Raw genomic sequence first — 11,951 nt, 5'->3', positions numbered from 1 at the left:
GCCGAAAATGGTTAAAAAGGCTCTTTCGGCTTTCGGCCGAAAGGGTTTTAGCACCGAAAAAATATCACCGAATGTCAGAGAACAGGGTTACGTTGGTAAGCTAACGTGTTGTTGTGATGACGTAATCAAAACGCGGCGACAAGCATGGCGCGCGACCATGCTCGTGGCTGGCTCACAGCCAACATGTCTGCCGCTTGGAGATATTTAAAAATATCAGAGAAAGAGGCGCGGATTGCGATTTGTAAAACGTGTTCAGCTGACATTTTTCGAGGGGGTGTAACTGCAAAGACTTTCACCACTTCGGGATTACTCCACCACTTGAAATCAAAACACCCGGACAAATATGCGGAGTAAGATCAAATACACAAGCACTGACAGCGAGAGACTGTTCAGCGCTGCCTCTCATGTGCTTGATGAGAAGAGGAACAGACTTATGGCTGATAAAGCAGAGAAGCTACTGTTCATTAAAAAGAACCTCCCACTTTTCCTTAATAAGTAGACAAGGCTGGCTTATCATAGCTTATCTAGTTCTACATGTCTACTCTATACCCACTTTCCTGAACAATTTTCATTGTGAGTTATAATTCACCATCTCAGGTTATCATTAGGGGGAAATGACAGCAGCACAGTGTTCAATATATTGTACTTTCGGTATCTAAATGATACAATGTTGTTTACATTGCTCATGAGGACAGACCACCTTATTGGCAGATTCTTGAAATTGTAATTTAATTTGTAATTGATTATGGATTTTGTATCCAGTTTTCACTTTATGTATCTTTATACAATGTTTACTACTTTGCTTATGAGGACAGACAGCCTTATTTACAGATTCTTGAAATTCTATTGCAATTTAATTTGTAAATAGTTACATTCATGTGGATTTATCCAGTTTGCACATTTGTATGCATGCTCTTATAGGTGCATTTGTTGTTGTTGAAGACCTGGCTGTTACAGTCTTTATTTACACTATTTTGTTGTAGGCCTACTGGCCTAGATGTTTATGCAGTTTTAGAGCACCTTGGCTTTGTTCTGAATGCACTTTGTTGTAGTTATCCTACAGAGAAAATGCACTTGACTTGGAATTAATGTACTGTATGCATTCAAAAGTGCTGAATAAATGTTTTATGGACCCATAATAGTGATTATTATTTAAGTTAAGTTTTGCCACAATCATGTCTTTTTCCATAATCAGGTAGCTGAAGAACATTGGTAAAAAATGTATACATTATATATATATTTCTATTAATCATTTTCGGACTTTCGGCATTCGGTTTTCGGCCAACTGTTTCCTATTTTCGGTATCGGTTTCGGCCAAAAATTTCCCATTCGGTGCACCCCTAACAGAAATGTTGGAGTACAATGTTGGCTTATTATAAAACCAGACTTTTAAAGGGCCCCATTTCCTCGAGATTGTGGGAAACGGTATTTCGATCTCTGTCTGTAAACACAAACTGAAAGATTGACAATAAAGTTGGACTTTGACTTATGCTCAATTTCAGGTTGATATTTGTATTTTGTGGCTCTACTGTGACATGTCTACATGCATCCAAGTAAAAAAAAAAAGCGAAAGTGTAACAGTGATGTCGCTATGATATAGAAGTCTTTTTTTATATATACACAAATATATTAAATGCTTTTGGGTTGGTTTTTGGGTCAGTAGAAAACCATTTGTAAGCCTAGAGATTGCTTCAGATGCACAATACCTTATTCAAAATTGTATTAACAAAAATTGTGCTTCCTGCGATTTCAATATTGTGGTTGTCCATATTGAGATTTGATAACATTTTAATTATTTGTGCAACCCTAGTACAAGCATTCAACTGAAAAAGCCTATACATCAGTGTACAAGCTTACTCTTACTTCAGTGGATGGACCATGTCCTCTCCTCTCCGCCGACCTCCATTCCTGGCGCGACTCCCCTGGCCACCCATGAATCCGAAAAGTCCACCTCCGAAAATGTGGGAGAAAATGTCGTCCATCCCGGGGCCACCCCCACCGCCTTCCCGTAAGCCTTGTTCTCCATAGCGGTCATACAGTTCCTTCTTTTCAGGGTTGGTCAGCACGTCATAGGCAAAACTGATTTCTTTGAACTATGTATTGAGAGGTACAAAAAAATGTGACGAGGTGTAATTTTTTACATCATATCAACAGCATATTAAACACAGCTCGGGATTTAGAGCTTTTAATCTTTCACCTCAGCTTTTGTGGTAACTTAAGTGACATTATTCTGGGCAAAGCATTTCTCAGGTTTCAATATCCTCACATGAGGCTTATTTCTAAGCCTACCATGCGCAGCTTACTTCCGGGTTTTAGGACGTGTCACTGCACCACTCTATACACATGCATAAACTTCACAGCGGGGGGAACTTGTCATAAAGTCCGCGGAAATAAAGCCCACCCATTTAGAGGGAAGATGTGATTGGTCAATTGTACTGTCATTTGACATTACTCTCTTGTTGAGTTAGTATAGCTGGCCCTCTGTGAATTTACAGCAGGACCATCAATCACCTCCTATCTTCACCTCGCAGAGACGGCTGAAAAAAATATTTTAAAAATAATGTTTTTTTGTTTTTTTTTCAAATATTATTTGTTTTAATATCTTAGGCCCTCAAAGAGGGCCTAGAGGCCCCTGACGGCTCGCCACTGCTGCTCTGACATTTTATATTATTATCTATAGGGATGCATTCCAGGAGCTTATTGAGAGACTTTCCATAAGAGAAACTGCACGGTATAATTCAAAACCCAGATCACCAACACTGTAAAAGTATACCCATACGAACACAAACAGCTGCAGTTATGAAATGTATCTGACATTTAAATGTGCATCTCCAGCAGAATATACAACTACTGTGGGCACCCAGATACTGTACACACATGGCTGTGTGAGAGCGCTGTATGGAGCTTAACGTGGGTTTGAGAGGCAGAGAGATGCCTGCTTGTTGTGTAAGAGTGGAGGAGGGCAAGGTGCATCCACACACTCTGTGGACGGCTGTCACATTTATAGCGTTTCCATGTTTGTGGGGGATGTAAGTTCTCTGATTTCTAGGAACTGGTAACACAGATGTGATTACACAGAACAGTAATTACGAGTTTCATGACTCTGATTCCTCAACTGTTGTAAACCGAATAAAAAAGGCCACGTAGGTCTCTGCAGCTGTGTGTGTTCAATGAAGGATCTCCCTTATGTGCCGCTCCATTCTGGCACCATGTGTGGCAATCCTAATGTGGCTCTGTCATAATGAGTCAACATCTTCTCCTTAGAAATGAGAATGATTTACTCTTTACGCTTTACAAACAGTCATATGATTTTTCTCTAGGCATTCCCGAAAAGCAATTCAACATACATGCCTTCTGAAACTGTGACTCTAGCCTTTCAGCGCTGCGAGGTTCTAGTTAGAGACAACTAGGCTTTGAGACACACAGATACTGAGCCCTCACTGGAAGTGACAATAGCCGCTATTAGCTAGCTAGCTAACTAGCTGGCTCTTTTTTTACATCAGTTTAGTGGTAGATGACTCAAATAGTAAAATAAACTAATGTATAACATTTAAATGTAAATTGCTTCTGTTCAACCACAATCGTGGCTGGTTTTGTTAGTTCTGTTATGCAGGGTCAAGGTTGAGCTGTAGGACCCAACAAAAAAAAGAAAAATCATCCTGTGGGGACCTTAAACAGTGTACTAAATATAATGGGAATCCATCCAATAGAGGACTCACTTGACTCAGAATGGTGTACAACCAGAGTTATACTAATGAACAGCTAAAAGATGGACATAAGCACAGGACAAAAACATTTTTTATTTAATATTTTGTGAAGACAGTCAAATATAACTTTCCATATCTGGATAGAGTTTCTGGAGAGAGACTTTAATAGCTAAACATATTCAAAAGACCTGTAAACAGTATCATGTTTTCTTTGATAATAGCCAAGTAAAAATAAGTGGTGGGAATGTTATATATTTTTTAAATGGCTGTAATTAAATGATACTTTGCAGAAAGGTTTCCTGGAGAGACCTATGTCTGAAACAGATTATAGATCAAATAGCTCTGAGATAATCCAGCGTTTAGTTTTAATGTAATATAATAGTACATGGGAACATATTGAAAAAACAAAGTACTGCTGCTACCCTATTTTATAAAAATCAGGACACCAGATTTATTAAAAGGTTGAAGTGATCCAACTGCAATTATGAAGTATAGAAGAAAAAAGTACACTCAAAACGGTATTTACATAAACAATTGATAATAATACTTGTATTTGAAGTCATTGTTTTCTTAAGCAGTCATCATTCACTCATTCTTGTTTCACTTCAGCTAAATTCCTTCTGGCCAAGTCTATGTGACTTTATGATGTGCTGCAGCATGCTGGGTCTGGACGTCAGTCAGTTGGGGGCGCTGTCCCCCAATCACAGCTCTGTGTCCTCTGCACGTTACAGCCAGCAGAGAATGCTTAATGCGCTAACAAAGACAATGACACTCAGGGGGGCCGGCCATTAATCTACTTAGACTTTTTGCAGTGTGCATTTCCACGATTACAGGGGCAGGTCAAATTCTATTAACCGTGAGATTTGAGTTTTCCTGCCCAAAGACAAGCAGACAGATGGAGGCTACCATTCTAACCATGGACTTCACTTGCTTCTGTTCCACAAAACTACAGAGTCTGCTTCTCGCAGAGGGACAGTTGAGAGAAGACGGCTGATAATGGTTTACATCTGTGTTGGATTAAATAAGAACACATTGTGTGCCATAAAGCTGCAGCTATGGACATGGAACTCCCTTGGTTGAATAAGGATCAAATTCATCGGAAGTAAGGAATAAATCAACTGATAGAAGCTTGGGTAGAAATCAAACTCATGGCTATAGAAATAGCAGTTCAAACTAGGGTGACAAGTGTTGAAAGCAACATCTACAATGTCATGAAGAAGATATGTGATACTATTGAAAGCTCAATATAATGTACTACATTGACCTTGGAGTAAAACCGTTTTTAGAATTTGGGATTTTAGGATATTATAGGATCTAAATAGGATTAGGATAATATTAGGGTTGGATAATAATGAATTAAAACAAATTACTTCCAAAACCAGCAACCCCCAATACTACTTATTTAGTGGGTATTGTGTAACCCAAGTAACAGATATTGTCATGTTGTACCAGATTTCTCTAAAAGTGACTACACTGATTTAAATGTTACTGTACTCACTTAATTGGAACAGTACATTCAGTCACTCAACCTTCATAAGGAAACACATGTGTCCCCTACAAACTGCATTGAAATTGTTCTATTTCAAGTGCAATTGCATTTTTAAAGTGATTTGTATGCTTTAGTCCCAGAATAAATTTGACTTTTGACGGGATCGAGAAGGCTTACAATTATCATTCACCATATAGGAAACTTTAATACATTTGAATGTATTTTTTCTGATACGCAGCTTGAATGTATTTCAATTGTATTTAAGAAATCAGTTCACGGAAAAGTTTCCTGCAGGCAAGAGAAAACTTTGCAACACTAAAAACTAGTGTTCACAACACAAGTTAATGAGTTTTAAACATCACCATTTCATTCTTGAATCAGAAAGCCTCCTGAATGGTTTCTGGAACAATCTTTCAAAACACGGAGCTGCTGCATAACAAAACAAATCATACTGACGGCAATTTGCATCAGTCAGAGGTGGTGGATGTGTTGTTTGCATCCAGCATCAATAGTGCTGAAGGAAAATGGGCAGTTAAAAATAAAAGCAGCCAAGCATTGTCAGGAAGTCTCCAAGGCGATCATAAAAATGTTTCAATAGAATTGATGACATGCCAAACCAACACAGTGGGATAATGCATTTTAAACAGACGCAATCATCTTAGATTGGCCACTTTGTCATCAGCTTTGAATTTGGTAATTGCTGGCAGCTCAAATAAAAAAGAATAATCAATATGGAAGAGGGTGATGAAACAAAGAAAATAAGCACTTCTCTGGAAAGCAGAGATAAATGCAGCCCTTGGGTTACCCCTAGATTCCACCAGGTCCGTCTGCGTCGCGTTACGGCTGCGCCACGGTTTTGGTCCGGCCTCCTCCGGCGTCATACCCTACCGGGCGCGTTTCAGAATTATTTCAGAAGTGGAGCGTCTTGCGTGCCGGCTCGCAGTTTTTGTTGATTTGGGCATATTTCCTGGACAGGCTACTTTGTACAGACAAAGTTAATAATAATTGTAATATTCCAGTTATAAACGACAAGATTCAAAGATGTGTTGCTGTATTTTAGTGGTAAAAAAATGCATTCGTCATCATAATTATTCTATAATTTACACAGTGCCTGTAAACCGGAGGAGAATGATGATAATGAAANTGAACGCAAATACAAGTAAAATACACAAGTTTTTCAATGTTTTATTCCATATTGATCATCGGTCATGTTGATTGGTACCCTGGCCCATGTTTTATCGATTTTTACTCAACTTACCTTTAAATGTATACGTTCTGTTTCATATGGGTTTAGTCTCTCCTTATCTCCCTCAAACCACCACGTGCCAGATTGGATCGCACTTGAAGTCCAATATTAAAAAAAAAAATCTTAACGGGGGAGCACCCCCCTTGAGGATTTGAAGGTCCACCTCCACTTAAATATGTTCACCATGGATAAGGTTCCTAAATAGATTTGCAACTTTTGTTTTTTAATAGGTAGGCGCATGTCCATATGTTTATTATTGGGGTAGTAGATTTAAGTTTTAGGGCTATTCACTATGGGCACGCAAACGCTGTAAAATATTGACAAATAAATCCCAGGGAAAATGGCACAAAAGAAACTGGTAGTGGCCTGGCTGGGTGTATAATTCCCACCACGGTGGCCTGACTTATTGTGCCCAGTCGCTGCACTCTGCACACACACACACACACAACACACAACACACACACACACACACACACACAACACACACACACACACACACACACAAACACACACACAAACACACACACACACACACACCACACACAACACACCACACACACACCACACACACACACACATCACACACAACATTTGTGTTTTGAAATTGAAAGGATATTGCATTGTGGTTTGTTTAATTTTCGTTGCAGTTGTATGTCTTAAGTGTAATTTGGCATGCTTTTATTTTAAGGCGAGTTAACGCGTTGACAGGAAAGTTGGTTGTTGCTATGGAACAAGAAAAGCTTCAACCAGCGGGGGAACTTGTCCATAAAAGTCCGCGATACATAACACCCCCCATTTTAGAGGGGAAATATGATTGGTAATGGACTGTCATTTGACATTCTCTCTCGTACGTCCGTTCAGTTACTAAAGGCTGGCCCACCTCTGGAATTCACCCCAAATTGACCATCATATCTTCCTCTAAATGGGTGAGGTGTTATTCGCGACTTTATGACAAGTTCCGCCGCTGTGAAGCTTTTCTTGTTCCATAGCACAACAACTTCCTGTCAACAGCGTAACTCGCCTTAAAAATAAGCATGCCAATTACACTTAAGACATACAACTGCACGAAATAACAAACACATGCAATATCCCTTTTCATTCAAAGAACACAAATAGGTTATACAGGTGTTGTTTTGTGTGGTAGAGGGTCGCTTTCATTGAGCGTTTTGCACCCCGGCCGTTGTTTTGAATATTCCGCTGAAGTATACGCTGTGACGTAATAACTCATAACTCTTTTCTTTTCTTTTTTCGAGGAAGGGGTGGGGGTCAGAAGGGCTTAGGTATAAAAGTCAAGGCTCGCCACTGCTGAAACTAATATTTTCTTAGATACACATACACTCACCGGCCCCTTATTAGGTACAACTTGCTAGCACCGGTTGGACCCTCTTTTGCCTCTGAAAGTGGCCTTAATTGTTTGTGGCACAGACTACAAGAAGGTGCTCAAAAATATTCCTCAGAGATTTTGGTCCAAATTGGTGAATCTCCCGTTCCACCACATCCCAAAGGTGAATCTATAGGATTTAGGTAATGGTGATGGGTTGTGGCCATTCTGAGTACAGTGAACTCAACGTCATGTAGAAGAAACAGTCGGACATGATTTGAGCTTTGTGACATAGCGCTTTATCCGGGGCTGTAGTAGCCATCAGAAGATGGGTCCACTGTGGTCATAAAGGGATGAACATGGTCAGCAACAACACTCAGGTAGGCTGTGGCATTTAAACCATGCTCAATTGGTACTAAGGGGCCCAAAGTATGCCAATAGAATATTCCCCATACCATTAACCACCACCACCAGCCTGAACCGTTGATACAAGGGAGGATGGATCCATGCTCTCATGTTAATACACCAAATTCTGACCCTACTTTCCGAATGTCGCAGCAGAAAGCGAGACTCATCAGACCAGGCAACATTTTTCCAATCAGCTATTGTCGAATTTTGGTGAGCCCGTGCATATTGTAGCCTCAGTTTCCTGTTCTTATCTGACAGGAGTGGCAGCCGATGTGGTCTTCTGCTGCTGTCGCCCATCTTTTTCAAAGTTCCATGTGTTGTGTTCAGAGATGGTCTTCTGCATACCTCATTTTGGCCCAGAGAACTGCCGCTCACTGGATATTTTCCCGTGTTCTGAGCATTCTCTGCAAACCCTAAATATGGTTGTGCGTCACAGTAGATCAGCAGTTTCTGAAATACTCAGACCAGCCGTCTGGCACCAACAATCAGGCTATGTTCAAAGTCACTCCAATCCCCTTTCTTCCTCGTTCTGATGCTCTGTTTGAACTTTACCAGGTCGTCTTGACCACGTCTACATGCCTAAATGCATTGAGTTGCTGCCATGTGATTGGCTGATAAGATATTAGCGTTATTGAGCAGTTGAACAGGTGTACCTAATAAGGTGGCCAATGAGTGTAGTTCATACAAGATATTTATCACTACTAAAATTATAAATCATTTAAAAAGGAGTAACTACCAAACAGAAGTTGTTCAGAAACTACCTTCAATGGATTACAATTAATTTCTTATTAAATAATGCCAAACGCTTAATGGTCTCGGGTTGTCAAATGTGATAAATTGCATCACATTTTTTATTTGGATCAGTCATTTGAAGGACAATAGGGTGCAAAGTGTAAGTAACTAACAATATCAACAGAATCTGAAAGAGACTCAGTGTATTCTGTTGCATGTATTATGATAGTGACTGAAATAAACATGCTAGCCTACTAACTTCAGCCCATCCCGTATCACTGCTTTAACCTTGTGAGGTGATTGAAGCATCCAGTGTGTCCTCAGTCCAACATGAGAGAGCAAAAGCTGCCCTGAGGGTCTGTCAATACAGGGTCAGTGTTCTCTTTAATGGTTGGTTTATTGGACTGAGCGGCTGATCGAACAGAACGACTTTTGTTATTGCTTTGCCCTCCCTGCTGCCTGGAGGCTGGTCAGCTGTGAGGGTAGGAGGCGTAGCTCAGACCGACCTTCCATTAGCAGCTGTGGCAACTCTGATCCTGCAGACCTGAGCGCATTGGCTGGGGGTCTCCAGGAGCTGCCCTGACTCTCCTGCTGGTTCATTGCAGTGGACAGCCTGTTGGCGGAGGTGGGGAGTAACTTGGTTCAAAATAATTTCCCAAATTGGGATCAACAACGTGTTTATCTATCTATCCACCTGGAGTAAATTCACAAGCTACCCTGCAGCATACGGCTCAGAAGCGTCCCAGAAGCGTCTCGGCGCTGGGCTCCGCTCAAAATAGGATGCAAGTCTATTTTCGACGTGACGCGAGGCGTTGCAGAGGTGCCGGGCAGGAAGTGGATCGCTTAGAGCATCCGGCCCATCCCCCAAATAAACTAATTTTGCAAACCCTATCCCTCCGTAGTCTTTCATTATCATCATTCTCCTCCGGTTTACAGGCACTGTGTAAATTATAGAATAATTATGATGACGAATGCATTTTTTTACCACTAAAATACAGCNCTCTCTGTCCCCTCCGGTACACGGCACCGTAAGACGTAGTGTATAGTTGCATTAGGTAACGCTGTGGTGGCTGTACTGCTCCAGCCGTCTCCTTTGTGTTTGTTAACACAAAGGAGACGGCTGGAGCAGTACAGCCACCACAGCGTTACCTAATGCAACTATACACTACGTCTTACGGTGCCGTGTACCGGAGGGGACAGAGAGAGAGAGAGCAGCGAAGCGGGGGAGAGAGATGTAATACGGTTTCCTGATAAAGCTGTGGAGAGTATGTGCTGCAGGGAGGTGGATGCACAACGCACCCAGGAACGAAAGCTATTTCCGGTCCGTTTCCCGTGAGGGAAACTGTGGACTCGATGTCCTGACAGGCTTGAGTCTGTGCAACCTGCACAAACACAAGCTCACCATTATTACAAATGGTGAAATGCAATTTAAAATTACCGAAAAAATACCAGCTCACTAAAACACAACCGCTCAAACCAACTACAAACTACTACCGCGGATTGGGCAGAGAAGGAGTCCGAGAAAGTTGCTCCCCTATGTGACGTAATATGACGCGTTTGACGTAAGCAGTTTTTAGTAGCAGAGCTCAAAACGGCTCCTTTTCCTCTGAATTCCTGCCCTTATNAGCCAAGTCACCAGTCTGTTATAATAAGCTACTTCACACTGCAACATATGTTTATAGACTAAAGTATTACTACTATGAAGGCTTGAGTTTGTGCAACCTGCACAAACACAAGCTCACCATGATTAAAAATGGTGAAATGCAATGTAAAATTACCGAAAAAATACCAGCTCACTAAATCAAAACCAACTACAAACTACTACCGCGGATTGGGCAGAGACCGAGTCCGAGAAAGTTAACTCCCCCATGTGACGTAATATGACGCGTTTGACGTAAGCAGTTTTTAGTAGCAGAGCTCAAAACGGCTCCTTTTCCTCTGAATTCCTGCCCTTATGTCTTGTAAAACATATCAAATCCTTGATTAACATATTTAATTGTAATTTTCAGGCAAGGTTAAGCATAAATGTAGTAAAAAAAAAAACCTGCAAGTTGCTCTTTAAGTAGATTACTAACACAAGTAATGTGCATAATAGACACACAGTATGCCATGTTTCTGCACACGATGTAGGAATGTGGTAAATTCAATAAGATGAAAGAAAGATATATTTGAACAACTCTTGAAGTAGTGTTCAGTGGTCAAATCAATAATATTCATTATACTTGTATACAAATATCTATTTCATAATGATATACTATTACGATAAAGTTATCCAAAATTCAATGTAAGAGTTTATGATCGTGTTGAATTCTTTTTAAATCGTGCTCCTACAGTAGATGATAGACATCGTTACACAACCGTGAAAGTTAAATCAATCTAACTTTCATTTACTTTGTGATAGGCAGATTATATGATGTAAGCAGTTTAACGTGCACAACAGACATATGCCTCATAATGAGTTACCGGAAATTCAACTGTGATAGATCGTGTTGAAGAAATGTGAAATCGTGCTCCCAGATGATAGACATTGTTACATGACTGTGTAACTTTTAACATTTCAGTTTCATTTGCCTTGTGCTTTAAGTAGAATATAATGTATGGGTTTCAAATGCATTGTAGACATATGCCTCATAGAAAGTTACTAGAAATTCTAAGTTATAGTTATGATTGTGGTGAAAATCCTGCTCCCAACGATAGACATTTTTTTCCGAATGTGTAATTTTAATCACTGTAGCTTTTATTGGCCTTATGCTTCAAGCAGATTATAACACAAGTATGTTTCAAAAGCATTATGGAGATAGGACTCATATAAGTTACCAGAAATTCAACATAATAGTTTATGATTGTGTTGAAAAAATGTAAAACCGTGCTACCAGATGATAGACATCGTTCCATGACTGTGTAAACGTTTTTGTGTTTTGATGACTTATTCCTGACTAATATTGAGTGTCTCTGTTCCGCAGTGCAAGTGGTCCAGAAAGGGATTCATCAGGACTCGATGGGCCCTGGCAGACTGGTGAGTTCCTGCAGAGACACTTCCCCCCCCCC

At 40.4% G+C, this 11,951-nt stretch overlaps 1 long non-coding RNA gene across 1 annotated transcript in view; it reads left to right on the top strand.

Annotated features, from left to right (window-relative positions):
- The window catches only part of LOC104952896 (uncharacterized), a 24,929-nt gene extending 13,003 nt beyond the window's left edge, over positions 1-11,926 (top strand). The window contains exon 3 of the long non-coding RNA XR_799149.1: positions 11,867-11,926. This is a non-coding gene — a long non-coding RNA (uncharacterized lncRNA). The remainder of the gene's footprint in view (positions 1-11,866) is intronic.
- The last annotated feature ends 25 nt before the right edge of the window (positions 11,927-11,951 follow it).

This window comes from Notothenia coriiceps, unplaced genomic scaffold, assembly GCF_000735185.1.
Source record: "Notothenia coriiceps isolate Sejong01 unplaced genomic scaffold, NC01 NC01_scaffold00020738, whole genome shotgun sequence".
NCBI lineage: Eukaryota > Metazoa > Chordata > Actinopteri > Perciformes > Nototheniidae > Notothenia > Notothenia coriiceps.
The sequence above is the reverse complement of the archived record's forward strand: the minus strand, read 5'-3'. Positions and strand labels throughout refer to the sequence as shown.